The sequence below is a fragment of the Diadema setosum genome, unplaced genomic scaffold (genome assembly GCF_964275005.1).
Source record: "Diadema setosum unplaced genomic scaffold, eeDiaSeto1 scaffold_54, whole genome shotgun sequence".
In the NCBI taxonomy this organism is placed as follows: Eukaryota; Metazoa; Echinodermata; class Echinoidea; order Diadematoida; family Diadematidae; genus Diadema; species Diadema setosum.
In genome coordinates, this window is record NW_027307680.1 from 145,356 (window position 1) to 164,212 (window position 18,857).

Genomic DNA, 18,857 nt, shown 5'->3' on the forward strand with positions numbered 1-18,857 from the left:
GTAGATGTTCCTTGTTGACGACACATGACCAATAAAACTCGCCAATTTTCCCTTCCTGGGGAAAAAAAAAAGCATGTAAAATAAAAAAGAGAAACAATGAAGACGTCTTGAACAACAACATGGTTTTATTACTCTGTTGAGTTTTTTCCCCATCACATTAATTCTGTAATGACCCTACCATACTTGATGGACTCTCAAAAACGGTCACATTTTTAACGCTATAGATTATTTTGCAAATAAAAGAGAAGACATGACATGGGGGGGGGGGGTAGTACTAGGTCTATATTACACGGAAGCTACAGATCACATTACATCTTTAGCGCAAGTGATGTTGTTTTTAATTTTGATATCTAGCTAAATTTAAGACAAAGTCATGTTGCAAATAGATGTCACTCTGCCAATTAATGAAGTCAAATGTCTCAGGACTTAATAAAAAAAAATGATGGGCAATAGTGATAATTTTAAAGTTAAATATTACACTACTTGCATTTTTGGTCTCCATACCGACACTTGCATTGGACATTATTTGACTTAAAATCAACTTTGGTTTTACCAGAGATTTTTGTACGTTCAGAGTTTTGGATTCATATGAGATCTCTCATGCCGTTTTATTGATCTTGATTTGCCAATGCTGCATCACATAATACCAACTGAAAATATGGGACGATCCTTTACAAAGAAGAAAGAGAAGAATTTATATTTCCTCTGAAGGAGGCAGATTTAAGACACTAGAAAAAAATATGAATTCAAGGAAATTTCACACTTGGTATCAGAAAAATAAGCATTCAAAGTACATGGTGTAATCATAAGGATAAAAATGTACATAGGTATTGGGATTAAAAATACCACTACCACCACGGCCCCATTAAATGATTTTTCTCCTCCTAAAATAGTATGATTGAGTTCTAAAACTGGATATAGATAATACATTAAAAAAATAAGAATTGAAACTTACACCTTTCCAGTCAATCAATGAGCTCAAAGCCTGGTCAGGAATTCACCTCTCTCATAGGGGTTGCACGGTCCTCTTAATGTCCACTGGGTAGAAGAGTGCATCACATTCAAAGCCAGTCCCTGCTGATAACAGAATAAAGCAGATTGCAAAGTTCAACTATAGAAGTCTGTATAACTATGCCATGACAAATAAAATATTTCAAGCTCTAGTTCTTTTCTCAAATTTGTCTGTCATTACTCAACCTAGGGGGAAAAGAAATTGTCACTGACGTGCATTTGTACATTGTATTTTCATACCCATGTGGAGATATTTTGATTTTCACTGTATTACCAAATTGCATGAAAATTGCAGGAAATACTACCAGCTTTTCTCCCATCACTCACGTAAGATGGAACCAACTCGGTAAAGGAAATTGTTGATATTGACATTGACTTGCACATGATTACTGTAAACACCTCGCTCTTCACTACATACGCTGCGCTATGCTATCCTATGCTATCTTACCTGACGTAACCGTCATATTGAGGGATGCATATTGAAATAGGCTATGGTGTTATGAATTAACCCGTTGAGGACGGATTGATTTTGCTACAACACGTATTTCCCATAGACACTTGCCCGAGTATACTCGGGACTCGTCCTCAACGGGTTAACATTGGTGCAGTCTGGTACAATTTGTTGTAACCCCCCCCCCCCAAAAAAAAAAAAAAAAAAAAATGCACAACAGTTCAACCTCTCGTGCCAAAATATGACCAAGCGTAAAAGCATGGAATTAGGCCTTTTACACATACCCGGTTGTCAAATTTAGGACAGTGTTATAGTCGAATTATGGATGGCTTGTTTTTATATAGCAGTAGTGGAACTTGAGATGACATCCGTATGGGGTCTAGAAAACAACCATGGATAACGAGTACTTAGCACCGAAAACAAAATCAGGCAAGGATATAGAGATATTCTCGACTAATCTAATGTTAGATCTACCTGACTAGATATCTAATGATACTGACGTTAGCTAACTAGACCGTCTAGTAGATCTAGGCCTATAAATTACGGAATCTACTGCACTTTAGACTTCACTCGGATTGAACAGTACAGAGTCTAGGTCTAGACAAAAGAGACTCAATTGGGATTGTGATGAAGAGTAGAGGTCTAGAGGGTCTAGAGTTTCTAGACAGAAAAATCCGTCTGTCCGGAGGGTCAAATTGGAATGTTAAATAGACAGCGTACGCGATCGCCTAGCGGCGTCTGCAATATTGCCGACATTTCACACATTATTCGAAGCTCACTTAATCGAAATCTTATCAGTGACAGGTTCTAACTAATCTACAGATATATTCTAGGTCTACAGTCGTGAGTCTGCAAGCATGAACGAAGCAAAGACGGAGCTAGATGTGGATTACCGTATATCAGTAGTAGATGTAGACTGACCTACGTGTGCGTAATTACACGCATGGGACTAAGCAAATCTCGATTGTTGCGATTAACATGTTCAATACGAACAAAGTAAAGGAATCGTTGGGCACCGCTTCCTTATGACTGCCAGAACAGACTTGGAATGGCATCAGCCATGGCAATAACAATAAGCATGTCATTCTAAGATGAAATTTTTACACTGAAAATTAAATCTGACCACGACATATTCATTCCAGTGTTTCTTGACCGTACCTGCCTTCTGCTTGGTTATCGTTGCCATGTTTCGCTCCTTCAGCTGGCACTATCGATCGCAGCTTCGTTCATTATTATTTAATCGGTCGAACTCAATTAAATATCGTTCCCAGGCAAAGATCGATTTAGTGAAACGGGTCACAAGAGTCGTTCCCAGGATGATATCAATCCCAGAGTTGAGATCGATCTTGGGTTGGATCGATTGCCCATGTTAGTGAAACAGGCCCCAGGAGTTCATCAATCATAACTCCTAATTATTTCTAATTCCTTACACGTTGTATTGTTTCCTCCGATAGTGACATTACGGACAATAGCATCTCTGATTCTTTTTCTGGATCCTATCAGCATAAACTCACATTTCTTTGTGTTCAAAACCAGTTTATGTCAGGTCAGCCATCGATTTATTAATTCTAATTCTTCATTCAATGTGTCAATAACAGTGGAAGGGTTTTTGTCCGAAAAATAAATAAACGTATCATCAACGTACAGGGAGACTTTACACTTCTTTATGCACTTTGCTATATCGTTGATGTATAGTGTGAACAATACAGGGCCCAGATTACTTCCCAGTGGGATACCACAATCTACTTTCTGCATAGATGACGTAACACCATTGACAAGAGTGCGCTGATACCTATCTTGTAAGTGACTCCGAAACCATGTAAGAGCTCTTTTACTTTGTCCCGTTCTTCTGAATTTATACAATAAAATGCCATGATGGACAGTGTCAAAGGCTTCTTTTTTTTTTTTTTTCAAATCTAAGGCCATCATTCCTACCAGTTTACAGAATCTGACCAATTTTCCGTCACATTCGACAGAGCGGTTTCGGTCGAATGTTTCGGTCTAAAACCAAACTGACTTTCACTCATAGATTAGTTAATCAAATATCTGTAAAATTGCTTACATACTAATTTCTCCATAATTTTAGCAAAAATGGGTAAAACAGATATAGGTCTATATTTACCCATGTTACTCTTATCCCCTCCTTTGTGGATTGGGGTTACCCGTGACAATTTCCATTCTCGGGGAAATGAGCCATACATTATGGACATATTAAAAATGTGAGTGAGAGGTCTGACAATATAGCTTGCTACGGGCTTTATGAGGGATGCTGGAATTGTGTCTAAACCACTTGATTTATTTTCCTGCAAAGCATTCAACATATCTAACACTTCTTGTTATTTCTTCAAAATCAAATTCATTATTACTCTCTTTTTCTTCATCATCATCATTGTAATCATCATTCATTTCTTCCCCTTCATGTCTGCTCTGAAAATCATCGGTTGAGATAGTTTCCTGTATTTGTTTGCCTAAGTTTGTAAAATATAAATTCATCTTTTCTGCTATCACATTTTTATCATTAATTTCTATTCCATTTTCCCCAATCTGATTAATGGCACAAGTTTTGTTTTTCTGCGGGAGTACATACTGCAGTGCTTTCCATATCACCTGACTGACCCTGGCAAGAGGAAATGGATGCTGAAATATATTCTTTCTTCGCCAAACGTATTTGAGCAGTGGCTTTATTTTGTAATACTCTGTATCGATCCCAGTCATCAGGTGATTGCGTCTCTTTGGCTTTTTCTTTTGTTAACATCATTAAATCAAGATAATTTCACCCCAAAATTATCGGATAATTTGCAACTAAAATGCGAAGGCCCAGTTTATTTGCAGGGATGTATAGACGCACTCAAAACTATGCTCAATGATAACACCCCTGAAACTGATGGTTTTCCTTTTGAATTTTACAAGTTTTGTTTTTATTCAAGACCTTGGTCATTGTTTGATTCAAAGTTTTCAATATTCTTTTATTCATAAGAAATTAACATTTGATCAAAGGAGAGATGTTATAAATCTCATTCCTAAAAAAGATAAAGATTTACAATATTTAAAAAATTGGCGACCGATATCAATTTTGAATTCAGATTACAAAATTATTGCGAAATGTTTGGCTCTTCGGCTTAAAATGGTTTTGCCAGAAATCATAAATGATGACCAAACTGGATTTCTTCTAGGGAGATATATTGGAGAAAATATTCGATTTAGACTTGAAATGATTGATTATACAAATAAGACGAATTCTCCCGGGTTTATGTTTTTGGCTGATTTTGAAAAAAAAAAAAAAAAAAAAAAAAAAAAACTTTTGATACATTAGAATGTAATTTTATTTTTCAAACATTGCATTTTTTTTTTAAGTTTGGACAAGAATTTATAACATGGACTGCAATATTATACACAGATGTAATGTCTTGCGTTGTAAATAACGGTCACGCTTCTGAATTCTGTCATTTACAAAGTGGTGTTCGTCCAGGATCCCCGTTTTATCAAAAGATAAATTTAACGTTAAGTCAAGATAAACTATGATTAACCTCTCAAATCAACTCTAAGTCCACTTAATCTATGATTAACTTCCAAATAAACTTCAAGTCCGTTTTATCAAGAGACCCAGAGTTGAAGTCAACTCCAACTTCATCCTAAATCAACATATAAGTTTTCTCAACCGCTCCAAATCCATGATAACTTTACAGTTGATAAAATATTAACTCTAAGTAGAGACAGTCTAGGTAGACTCAATTGAAAGGCAATTTACAGAAGAAAGATGACTGTCACACTTTCCTAGTCTAGATTGGGTGTTGTTGCAAAATTAATGTTTGTCTTTTAACTGCTCACTTTCTCTAACATTTAGTTGCGTTTATTTCATGTAATTATGGTCTTTTCCTTGCATGAAATTTACGATCGGCACGCATTGCTTACGCGACTGCTGCACGCAAACACCCTACACAGCAGTCTCAATCCCAGCCTGCGCGCCCGGCGCCTCGGCCCGCCCGCCCGCCGATCAAGCCATCGCCAGCAAGGGCAGGACGTTCCTCAGTTGAGTTTGTGCGCATCCTAGCTTCGCAGGTTCCAGAGTGACGGTACAAAGAGCGTAGAAGCGCACGCACGAGTGATGAGCTGAGCTAGCTGAGCTGAGCAGCTGCTAATAGATCGAGCTAGAGTGTGGTACGTACGGATACCCGACAGCTCCCCACCGCGGACGCGCTGGGCGGCCTCGCGTGCCGACTGTACGCAATAATATCTGTACGTACTACGCAAAGTTCAGCGGTCCGAGCCGCATATTCATGGTTATGGTAGCACAACACTGATCGACGGAATCGGGAAGCTTGGAAGTGGAATTGAGCCGTTTCCATTTCAATTCATAGATCTGTTTTGTGACATGCAGTTCATTATCTGTTCATCAACATTTTGAAAATTCATTTTTTCACTGAATCACATTGCCCAGTTCATAAGGTTTGCATTGATATAAAACATTTCTATTCTTCGGCACCATAAGTGGGCATAGAAAGAGAAATAAAATGCACTTTTTAAGTTGTTAGCCTGACAAAATTGCGAGAAAACAGGCTTTGAAGATTCACCTCTCAAAGACAATGTTCGAGCGGCGATGCGAGGGGAGAATCACCCATCCGTACGATGGTGCAAATTGATGTTAAGCCCCGCCTCTAGCAACCACATCGCCTTCTGATTGGCTCACTGAGAGAGTCAAATTTCCCGGGCACCTTCCTCGGAGCTCAGCGTATGGAGCCGAAAAACAATGCGTTTCGCTCGGGTTTGTTTACCAGTACGTCTTTCAAGATGGCGAATACGATAATTGCACGTATGTTGTACATGTACATGTGTATGGTGCACGCATTACGCAATGGCATCCACGCGCCATGACTGTGTGCATGTAACAGGAGCCGTGGCGAATCCACACATTTACAAATCGCGTTTTCATTGTGGTTGATTTGTCTTTAACAGTGGCGACCCTTTTGAAGGCAGAAAATTGCTAGTGCTGGCAAGGGTCACGCTTCCTGTTTGTTTTGCTTTTACAAGACATGCATATATATATATATATATATATATATATATATATATATGTTGCTTTGTTCGGTGGAGCTAATTAAACTAAAACAAACAAACAAACACGACTCGTTAGTTTGGTGCGATCTTGACGTGTAGTATTTGAATATAATTGGTCACATGTGACCACTCCTTTCCTCTTATCCACCTTCCATATAGAGTCAGTCTGGTGTCATAATTTTTACTACATGTCAAAGTAGACAAATTTGGGAATATTTAGTTTTCTTTTCACACGATTATGTCATGCTACATGATTTTTGTTTCACTTCCGTTGTCGAACATTGCGGTAGAATAGTTTGGATAGAAAGCCAAACGAAGAGCACGCACTACAAAGCGAGAGTATATAAACCACTATAGCAAGAACAATGGAGCATGTAATCGTGCACGCGTGGACAAAGCATTCCCCAAACGCTCCGAAAGCCGAATTATGTTAATGTATGCGAGACCCTGCGCCGTAGCAACACCGGGGATATTGGTGCGGCGTTCGAAAGAAGCTCGAAACTGACGAGTGCGATCCAACATAGGGTGCTTAAAATTCCGTTTTCGATAGGAAAAACTTATGCTATGAAATTTAGTGTAGATGTAGAAAACATATCAAAGATTCGATTTCTGCAAAAAACCTAAATCGACAAAAATAATGGTCAAAATCTTTGTACCCCGCCTAGGAGGGAATTTGCTCTTGCGACTTTTGCCTGAAACCGTTGTCGCGGGTCACAAATGACATGGACTCCACTTTAACTGAGGAACGTCCTTAAGTAACCGAGTAAATGGAACCGCGTCTGTGTGCAATGCATATCTTGCCACAGAACCCATATGCGAGGAAACCAGTGATTTCTGACGTGCGTAGGCCTACGTACGTAGAGCTAGTTCGTCAATAGATACTAATTAAGAGTTCAGTAGGCCTATACCCTATACAGAAAATATGAAATAAAGAGTTTAATTCTACAGCACCGAGTACGTCAGTAACTTAGGATCTAGCCAGTGAATAGGCCTAACGGTAGGCCTAAGTAACGATACAGCGAGTCGTTTGTACTTACCGTAACACTGCATGACTAGCCGCGTCTAGAAGTCTAGAATTTCGACATGTAGACTTGCGATCTTAATTACAACGCCGGTCTGCGTCGTAGAGGTAAAAACAAGCTACTGTAGTCACCACACTCTCACAAGTTTCCATAATCCTACACGTAAACACACGTAAGACTTTAAATAATGCATACACGACCTTCACCTTGTACGTTTTTGTATCCATGTCAATGAATACTGTTATAACGTTAGATTTAAATACTGAGATCCTACGTAGTGCAGTGCAGTATGCGGGATCTTTACGGTACGCGCGTACGCAGATTTTCGTTGAGCTGGCTCGAGATGTGTGCTAGATCTATCGACCTACTTTCGTCAACACAACGCAAAACAACTGCATATTTTGCGGTTCTGTTGCAAACATACTGCCAATTCAACGGCTGCTGCAGCGCTAATCATACCGCGGCGCACTAGCAGACTACGCTTCCGTGGCTGTGTTATGTGGCAAACAATACATTCGTGATTTTGTTGTTTGTTTTGCTTTATGTATTGTATTGTTTTTAAGCAGACAGTACCGGAAACCAGCCTCGTCCTGTGTTGTTTGTTTTGACTAAATCAATAATTAACCCGTTCCTTACGGGAACCTGGTTTACCAGGTTCCCGTGGGAGCAACTGATATACGGAAACCTGGTTTACCAGGTTCCCAAAATGAAGACAAGGGTGCCTGCTTCAGTGACCTAAATCCATGTTTCATTGTGTTAAAATGCTCAGAAAAGTGGGTTTGATAAAAAGATCAGAGTTTATTCTATCAGGATTTGTTCTCCTGCTGTTTAAAAAAGGGGGTTTTACAGTATTATGTACCTTTTCCTGATTTAGTGTTTTGCTTGTTCTGCTGTAAACTCGTACGAACATGTACATAATAATCAAGGCTGAAATCAGTTAGAAATGCCAGTTCGCTGACCCCAGTCACCTCATTCAGGTACCTGGTTTTGCGTAGAACAAAAGATTCTGAGAGTTCATCAGCGCACGCTCTATTCATACCTCGCACCCGATCGATATTTCCATTGTTCACGGGCACATGTAGTTGACCGTAGAAAGGGGGACACAATGAACCGCTTGACTGCCTTCAAACATCTGTATTACCAACCTGTGTGCCTCTCTGTCGACGGGCGAAAAGAATCTCGTTTGGGGGCATTAAAGGCACTCAGAGAATTGCGTAAGGAACGGGTTAAGTCATGGTGATGAGCTATAACTATAATCGACTATTAAGTCTCTTTGTAAAATGGAAAATTACAGTTGATTTAAAGTTATAGCGGACTTCAAGTTGGATAAAGTAAGCGTTGATTTCACAATCAACGCTAACTTTATCTTGATAAAACGGGGCCAAGGATGCCCTTTAAGCCCGTTACTGTATGTTTTATGAAGTGAATTACTTGCAATATGGGTTAGAAGTGATTTCAACATAAAAGGTATCAATTTTCATGGCCGCGAAATTCTTAGCGCTTATGCCGACGATACTTCTTTTTTTTTTTTTGAATCCAATTCTCTTCTTACGTTGTTACGAATATTGGATACATTTTTTTTTTTCAGGCTTAGCAATTAACGGTAATAAAAGCAAAATTGCGGCTCTTGGTTATTATAAACCACATCCACCAGATATAAGCAATTCCGGCTTTATTTTTTTCTTTTGGACCGTTCAAGTTACTCGGAATCACGTTCACTACAACTTTAAATGATATGTTTGAGTTGAATTATATACCTAAAAAAAAGAAAATTGTTTGAGATTTTGAAACTTTGGTCTAGAAGACATTTAATCCCCATCGGGAAAATTGTTACATTAAAATCTTTGGCTCTCTCCCAATTAATCTTTCTGTTTTCGGTATTACCTTCTCCACCAGCACAGTTTATAAAAGAAATAGAACAATATTATTTTCTTTTATCTGGGATGATAAACCAGATAAAATTGGAGATTACTGTCAGGGAGGTTTAAAGATGTTTCATTTTCCATCTGTAATCCTGGGCTTAAAATCACCTGGTTGAAAAAAATAAATAAATGATCAAAATAGAGGAAAATAGAAATTCATTTTTGAACATTATTTAGATAACTTAGGGAGCAATATAATTTGATGTTGTAATATGGCCGGAACAGAAGGCTTGGTGTGAATACACTTTTTCCCCTAATTTTTCCGTAAAACAAGTGAAAAAGCAGGCAATCTGGTTTAATTCATTAATTCTTAAAAATGATGAGATTATTTTAAAGAAAACAATGTTTAAAAGGGGTATATTAAAGATTAAACAATTATTGAGTGATGATGGTTCGTCTTTCTTAAGTTTTGAGCAGTTTCGGGCTTAATACGGTGTTTGTTGTAACTTTTTCGAGTATTTTTAGTTATTCATGCAATCCCCTTAGAGTGGAAAAATATATTGAAAAGAAATCAGCAAATGATAATGAAATAAAGACGCAAAAAAAAAGACACGATATATATGCTTTGTTCAAAAGAATTAAGATATGTCGATATATACACTGAATATGATGTCATTGAATATTTCAACCACCTAAATCAGATAGGAAATTGGAAGAAATATTTAACCCAAACTTAGATTGGATCAAAATATATAATGTTCCTTATATATACTCTGAATCAAAGACTTTGTTGTTTTGAGTATAAACTTCTGCATAGAAATATTGGTGTTAATAAATTACTTTTTTTGCAATGGGACTACATCTGAGACACACCTCTGTACATTTTGTTCGAGCTCGACAGAAACAATTGCACATTTGTTTTGGGAATGTGATGGTACCCAAAGGTTTATTGCTCAAATACAGGTAATTATGTTACAGAATCAAACTGAAATTACCAGAAGTGCTTTTATACCTGGTTTAATAGAAAACCCAAAGTGTTTAAACGTGGTTTATTTGTACGCAAAATACTTTATATTTTCTGTAAGGAATAAAAAGAAATCATTACATATTAGCCAATTTTGTCAATTTCTAAAGCAAGCGAAGAAAGAATACGAATACCACGTCTGAGAAAACGAACGGTTTGTGTCTAATGTCAAGTGGAATCGCATTTACATTATTTAGTCGTTTCGCAGTTGCCTGTCAATTTTGGAGCATTTGTGATCCTGCATCATAAAAACAAACAAAAAGTCGCCAAACATGAAATTTTAGTTAAGAGCATGCTCTGAAAGAGCAGACTCTAAGCTTTAAAATGATGTATAACTCATATCAAATGGACTCTCTTAACCTATCTAAATATTGGAAAGAAAGCACACACTCAGGAAAAGTGTGAATTGAGAAAAGAGGCTCTGAAGTATGTGTCTATTCAAGTGCTTAATCTTTACCAAACCGTGCTGGCTGTGGATGAATGGGACAAAAAACAGGAAGTAAACCACCAGAGTAACAACAATGAAGGGATTATTAAATTAAACTGAAATTAAGCATGCCTCATTAACACATTCTGTCCATAATTAATGCCAAATTTCAAAGTAGTAGCACTATCCTTTCAAAAGCTATTAGAGTTGAAAGTGAAGAGTGTGGACAAAGTTTTTCAGAAATGAAAAAGGGATTCTAAAGACACACCTAATCACACTATTCTACCGAAAATGTTCGATATAAACTGCTAAAAAACACACTTTCCTACCCGTTTTATGATACCAAATTTTAGCATGATGTAAAAGAAGACCCGCTCTTTCAGAAAATATGAAAAAGTCAAGTTCGGCTAGGTTGACCCATTTCACTTATTTTCAGTCCTCACGCAAAATCAGTGTGTGCGACTTTATGTTCGTTTTGAGGTGCACGGTCACATTTTATGATCCCAAATTTTAGTATAATGTAGATGAAGACTTGCTCTTTCTGAAAATATGAAAAAGTCAAGATTGGCTAGGTTGACCCATTCCGCCTATTTTCAGTCCTCACACAAAATCAGTGTGTGCGACTTTTTGTTCGTTTTGTGATGCACGGTCACATTTGTCTTTATGTATTGTATGTGACATTTATTTTGTACCTGAATGTCTATGTGAATAAAATTTCGGTAATCATGTAGAAATGCACACCATGTACACCTGCCATTTCCTTCCTTAATTTGTCAATGAAAACTTCTTGTGGCTATCAGAAATGTCAAGATGGACCATATCTGACGGTTTCATGAAATTTCATAGTCAATTACAGAAGAAAAGTAGCTAATTTTGACTCGAAAGTACGCCGATCGACGACTGTCTCAGCGTAGCATGATGGATGATCGATTATGTGGAAGAGTGATATAACGAGAATAATCGATCGTTGTAGTCTGTAATACAGCCGCTTGTTTGGTGTTTAACCACAATAATTACGTCGGCTCGACAGTATACTCAGTAATGTGGAAAAAAGAAAGTGATCTTGATGCGTCTGTTTTTTTTTTTAATCGTTTTAGTTAATTTTCTCCTGCATGTGACGGTATATCTGTCAACATTTTTCGCTGACTAAATGATGGATGGATAATATGTGTACAAAACGGTAAAAGATATATGAAAAAATGGGAATTATCCATCATGAATATTGCACAATAAAATGGATTTTTACTACAAAACAAAAGCAAATACTGGGTTGCTGTTTTTGTATACATAATAAAAAAATGAAATGGAAAAATAAATACTATCATAAAAACAATTACTTTCTACTGTAAGTTGAACTTATCAATCGAAAACATATTACCATTTCAATTTCAATATTCTGTTTCTTTTTCGGTAAAATGAGCACTTTATGAGAAGTCCAGAATATTAATTGTATAACATACACTTTTTGTAATACTATTCTCATTAATTTATTAAATTAGGCCTATGAATGATGAAAATTACTAGAAACAAATCCCCTTTGAATTCAACTTAATTCCTTCTCATCTTCTTTTCTCTCTCTTTCTCTCTCCCTAATAGCCCAACCTTTTTTCTTCCACTTTTCCTTCAACCACATTCTATTCCCCTCAATACTATTCAAATTAAATAATTTAATCTAAATTATTATCAATTTTTTTCATGATAAAATCAATACTTGCCACAATTTTTAAAGAAAGGATCGATGTCTTAATCCTGGTATGAATAATCGTATCAATAATTTGAATAGTGGTAATCATGATAGTGGCAATGAAAACAAAGAACTATCACAATAGCTCACTAGAGCCTTCGACCAGGGAGGTGGTCCCACGCCTCCCTGCTTCGACTCGGGTGAGCTAACAATAAGAAAAAAAAAATACGAAAAAGAAAGTAGGGCCTTGGGGCTACACGTATTGCACGAGTCGAGTTCGATATTGTTAGTAAGCGGCTAATTAGAGACTACCAGAATCGATTATAATCGTTGACATCGTTCTCTGCGAAATCGGTGCACTAGTTACGTCGGAGACTATGTTCGCGACCGACGTACTTTTCAACTCCGATTTCTCATTTTTCTTACCTTTTCGGCTTTCTAATTCCATGAAAACTCTCTGATATGGTTCAATTTAGCATCTCCAATAGTTTCACAAAATTTGATTGACAAACAGCGAAGCGAACGGTAGGTGTGCATTTCTACACGATTACCAAAATTTCTTTGTGAAAAAAGAAATCAAAATTGCCCCCCCCAGAAATGTGACAATTACTCAAGATAGATGCTTTCATCTGAGGTATGAGGCACCTACCACTTCTGAGGGTTGGGTACATGAAATGTTTGACCTCAACCCCCCCCCCCCCCCCATGGAAGAAAAGTGTGAACCCGACGTTGAACCAAGATATCTCTTTATGCCAAACGGCTGCCGAGTCTACTGTTTATGATTATTTCAATTGCAATATAAAGAAGTAGTCAAAATAATGATGATAATTGTTATCTTCTATTGAAATTATTTGGGGAAACATGACATGTTTGAGCCCCCCCCCCCCCATTTTGATAACTCGGGATAATATTAACACAAATGTCGTCCCCTTGGCCTTATGGTTAGGGCCTACTTGAACTGTTACAGTGTAATAATATGTTTATCACCGCATTTTCGTTTTCTCCAACAAATGGAACATATATGAATGAAGTGATGGTTACTAATTTGACTGTTTTTCGATCTCATCTCTTTTGCAGCATTGATTAAAAAAGAAAACAATAATTGTGCAAAATAATTTCTGAATAACCTTTACATGTTACCAGACTAATATAGCTTCATACAAGGTTCATAAAAAGTGCACATCATTACATCAAATGTCGTATTTTAGATCAAATTTGGGCAGGGCAATTGTCGGCGGATGTCGCATTATCGGAGCAAATGTCGGCGGAGCATAATTATGTCATTGAACCTTCCCTGCCGATCACCTGTTTGGTATGATTGATCTTGACACATGGCAACATGAAACAATTACATCGAGGATCTGATGCCATTCTTCGCAAGTACGGTCAGGTGACTCAGATTCAAGTCTACGGGTATCAGGTTAGGCTGCCGGCTCCATTTGTTGCTGAATCTCAGCGCTATTTCAAGATCAGTGAAGTGTGAGTTCTAAGGTTGACAATGAACATCAAGAAAGATGGTAATGGTTGACGGGTTGACGTCTGTCAGTGATACCATGAAACACAAAAGTACAAGCGAACGTCACTGGAGTGGGAGAGTCTCCTCCCTCGAACCCCCCCCCCCCCCTTGTCTGGCATATTATAGTTCCGCTTATTTATTTCCGATATCATCCAGTTTCAAAACATCCCTTTAAAATCAATTTTCTGTACGGCAGGGATTGTAAGTTCAATAAAGCATTTGTCTTATTGCGCTACACAAAACGCACGACATTCTCCCCTTTACCCTCGATCAATATCATTTATATCGCTTTTACAGAAGTCTTTCCAGCACATCGTAATAAATGGATATTGTCTTGGGATATGGACACCTTTTTTTACGAAAACTTACACTTATATTTTAAGTATAACACAGAATATGACCCTGGCATGGGAAAGAGAAGAAATAAGTGATAAATCAAGTAAGATATTCATTATGGAAAAGATATCTCACCTTTGATTGTGGGCCCAAGAAAAACATTTTTGTGAAGAAGTCATCATCCAGGGTGACATTTTTCAATTGCAGACATGTGAGGTTGGGGGGGAAGTTAATGCCTCGACCAGCAGCTTGAGAGACAGATTCGACACTTTCACCCATGCTCTTTTCACCAGAGTAATCTGAATAATTTGATGCCTTTTAATGGAAGCACAAAAAGTAGATTACATTATGTTTTTTCTTCCAGATAGTGTTTGCATATAATAATGTGTGAAGAGTGCAATCATCAGACATACAAATATGACTCAGAACTGTCTTGACTGTAGGTAACGCAGGAGAAAGAGAGCATCAGGGTAGTAACGCTGTACAGTTTATGTTAGCATTATTGTAGGTGTGGCCGTTTGAATGCCATATAGCTGTGGAGCTCCTGGTGATATTCAGATTCACACAGCGACCTGAGGCGGCCCCTTCCTGAAATGTACACCTACAGTATTGTGTACCTGTATTAATAGAATTCATGGTTAAAAGATGAAGAAGTGATACCTAAGCATTGTCCATGTTCACATTACCTTCACACAAGCATGATTCTTCTAAGAAACAAGATTTTTTTTTTTTTTTTTTTTTTTTTTACAGAAATAGTCACTTCATGCATTAACATATATTTCTTTTGAATGGGGTCTGTGTGATTGATGCATCAGTATTAATGCTCATAAAAAAATGCAGTGATCTGTAGTAGATGACAGGGGAACTTACAAGGTAACCACATGCCTTAAACACGAAGATCCATCCACGATGTGTGTGTCCCCTTTCAATCCGTAGTAACCGCATTTTGTTTAGGAGAGGAATCATAGGCTCAAGAGTATCCTTATCGTGGCATTCAAACGCGACATCAACGAGTAAATCATACTTCCAATAATCATTTCCGGCAAGACGTCCAACAAACATCTGGCACAAGGAACCAAGAACAGCCTTTCCGACTTCCTTATTCTGTGCTACGGTAAAGTAAAGGAGGTATTCAAACAATTGGTATTCCGCTATCACCTTGCTATTTATCAGGATAAACTCTTCCCTGTTGCTTTCATACAGCGATGCTAAATGTACCCCTGCAAGAAATTCCTGAAATAACTTGTGGGGAATGCGGTATTCGACCACACTCTTCGTCTCTCTCTTGTTATTTTCTCTCCGGGAAACAAACAGGTCCTTCCTTGTAAGTACTCCAATGTCACATACTATTTTCAGGTCACTCTCACTTGTCTCGAGGTCCTTCTCTCCAAATACAAGCTTGTTCTTAAGGAGGTAATGAAGTGCGTCTTTGGCAAACAGCTCTAAACATTCCTCACCTTGCCTTAACTTTTCGTTTTGTGTCTTGTGATCTTCCTCCTTTGCAGCATAATGGACTTTGAGTTGGTGGATTAATTCTTCGAAGAGTTTAGCGAATGTCTGTATTTCCTGAATCACCATCCGGCTTCCTTCATTCTTCCAAATGTAACAAAGCATGCTGCAGAAAATGGGGTAAGGTAACATATTTTGTGCTACAAGACTGTCTCTGTCTGTCATTATTCTGATAAGACCGTCTCTTGCCTCCTTGTCGTCTGGGAAGAATTTTTCAGTGTAGGATATAACTTCTTCTTCCTTGAAGCCCTTAATTTCAACAAATCTGTATCGTTTTTCCACTTTGGCATTGGATTGTATCTCCATAGCTCTCCACGGTCTAGTGGTAATAACAACTGGGCAGGATTTGAACAGCTCACCTCTGATCACAGAAATGGTAGCATCATTTGAAAATTTTTTGCTGACATCCTCTCCGTACTCGTCAAGACCATCATAAAGAATCAGCACCTTCTGTTGGTTCTTTCGAATGTACTGGTCCAATCGAAAGCAATCAAAGTTCAGTTCATCAGATAGGTAGTTTAGGATGGTATCACCAAAGCACTTGGTTTTTTCGACTTCCCTAAGTGGAATAAGAAAAAGGAGCTCAATACCATCCAGGCGTCTCCCCAACACCCAGTCTTGTGTGAGTTTAGCAAGGAAAGTTGTCTTGCCAACACCAGCTTCCCCAAATAATGCAATACGATTGTTTTGCTCTCCATTTGTGCAAATGCTCTCTAAGGTTTTGATGAAATAATCGTAATCAATTTCTTTTTTATCACCCGTCATGCCTTCTGAGAACATCGCTAGGTTTGTATATATGTCTTCCAGCTTCACTAATGATTCGCGATCAAGTGGTGAAGTGCGTATGTTGTTGTACATGCATTGATAAAACTTCCTGAGCTCTTTCTTCAATTTCAGAACTTCGTCATGAATAAAGTCTATCGGCTGTCCCTCTGAAGCACCGGCTACTGCTGAATCTGAAAGAATACAAAACTAAGAAGAATAAGCAATGACCTCGAAATGCACGCCCATAGTTATGTCAACACTCCTTCTTTGACCACAACGAGGGCTGTATAACATTATTACCAACCTGGAAACAAAAAATAAAAACTTCACATAAATTCACATCAGTTGTGACATCAGTTGTAAACGTTTGGGCTACAAAGGCGCACCATCCATTGGCCCCCATAAGAATGTGCACGTTGACTACAGTAGGCCCTACTTTTGAGCAAAACCAAGCTCGGGGGTCCAAAACGAATAAATAAAAAAAAAAAAAAAAACTTTGCATGGGAAATATGCATTGGCATACGATCTGATCAGTCAGCTGACAGAGTTTGTTGGATGAAAATCTGAACACCTATATAAATTATTTTTGAGTTGGGTACCCTTTGGGCTTTGGGGTTTGTCTGGGTAACCGAAGCGTACACGAATCCGTGTACAAGAATTAAGCGATGCATTTCAGTTTCTATGGTTTTACCCGCAGAGAACTATATTCAAAGGCCACCCCAAGCAAGTAAGCGGTACAAACTTTACAGCTACTATTCTTCTCGAGTTGAAGTTAAATTTCATCTTTAGTTCATCTTTTGATTAGAAACAATAGAAAGACAGAATACTAGCAGAAGAAAACCACCATATCAGCCACACCAGCTTGATTAATTATAACTGCTAGGATAATCTTACGGGGTTTAGAAGAATCTACAGCACTCCATAACTATCTTCCTGAGAATATCACTCTTTATACCATACGGAACGAGTAATTGAAACGTTCTCCTCTAAGATGCATCTTCGGATTCCTTGTAGGATCTAAAGAGATCCAAAATGGTTCTCAACGAAACCATTTTGTAGATTGAATACCAATGCCATAGATTTTAGCACCATTTCTTACACGATTAAGTGTAAATAGTTTTGTAAGTAATAACCAGCATCTCCAATCGAGATCTTAGTTGAATAACAGTTTTAAGTTTCCTGAAGGGTCCGTTTCATGAAATTAGACTCTTAGGAGAGACCTTTTTTTCGCTCATAAAAGTGATATACTTATGAGACTTCATGAAAAAAATTCCAGAGTCTTATATTAACTGTATAATATTTGACACTTTGGTCATTCTGAGATTTGTGTAAAGTCTTTTATGAGATGACTTCAAGAAATGGACCCGTGAACTTAGCATTAAACCTTCAGTTACTTTCTAAAAAAAAATCGAGTGAAAATATTCACTCTTAAAGGAGTGAATACAAAAAAGAGTGAATTTAGAGTGAAAGTGAAGTGAATTTTGAGTGAAAATGCTCATTTTCACTCATTTTGGAGTGACCTGAGGGATCACTCGAAGATTTAGGAGTGATCCCTGAGGTCACTCCAAAACGAGTGAAAATGAACATTTTCACTCAAAATTCACTCCAATTTCACTCTAAATTCACTCTTTTTTGTATTCACTCCTTTAAGAGTGAATATTTTCACTCGATTTTTTTTTAGAGAGCATTTTGGACAATGCACATAAAGAGCTTTTTCCGCAAATATTACCAATACACTGGGAGAATTGTGCGTGACAGTTAACTTATTTGGTTGACACTGTTCGGAACGATTAGCAGCATATACTACGAAGACATTGTTCATGTTACTGAGTGAAAGTTTATCCACGTTATTGCTGATCATGATAATATCATATATTATGATGAAAACATTGACGTTTCATGAGAATTGGGCATTTAACTTTTTGCCATTCATTCAGATACCAAGCAAACACTTATGAAATAGTACATAGCATATCATTGTAAGAGGAATTAAAGGTTTATTTGATGAAAATCGGGTTTGGAATGACTGAAACATCCAAAAACAAAGTAAATCAAAGCGATCGTAATGAAGTGTGGGTCCCACACTTATTAAATCGCTCTTTGTTGGATATCTCAGCCATTTCAAAACCAATTGTCATCAAATAAATGTTGAATTTCTCAGTCAGAAGCAAAAACAAAACAAAACAAAACAAAGG

At 37.6% G+C, this 18,857-nt stretch overlaps 1 pseudogene; it reads right to left on the bottom strand.

Annotated features, from left to right (window-relative positions):
• Nucleotides 1-18,857, bottom strand: part of LOC140245897 (uncharacterized) — a 96,026-nt pseudogene that overhangs the window by 71,674 nt on the left and 5,495 nt on the right.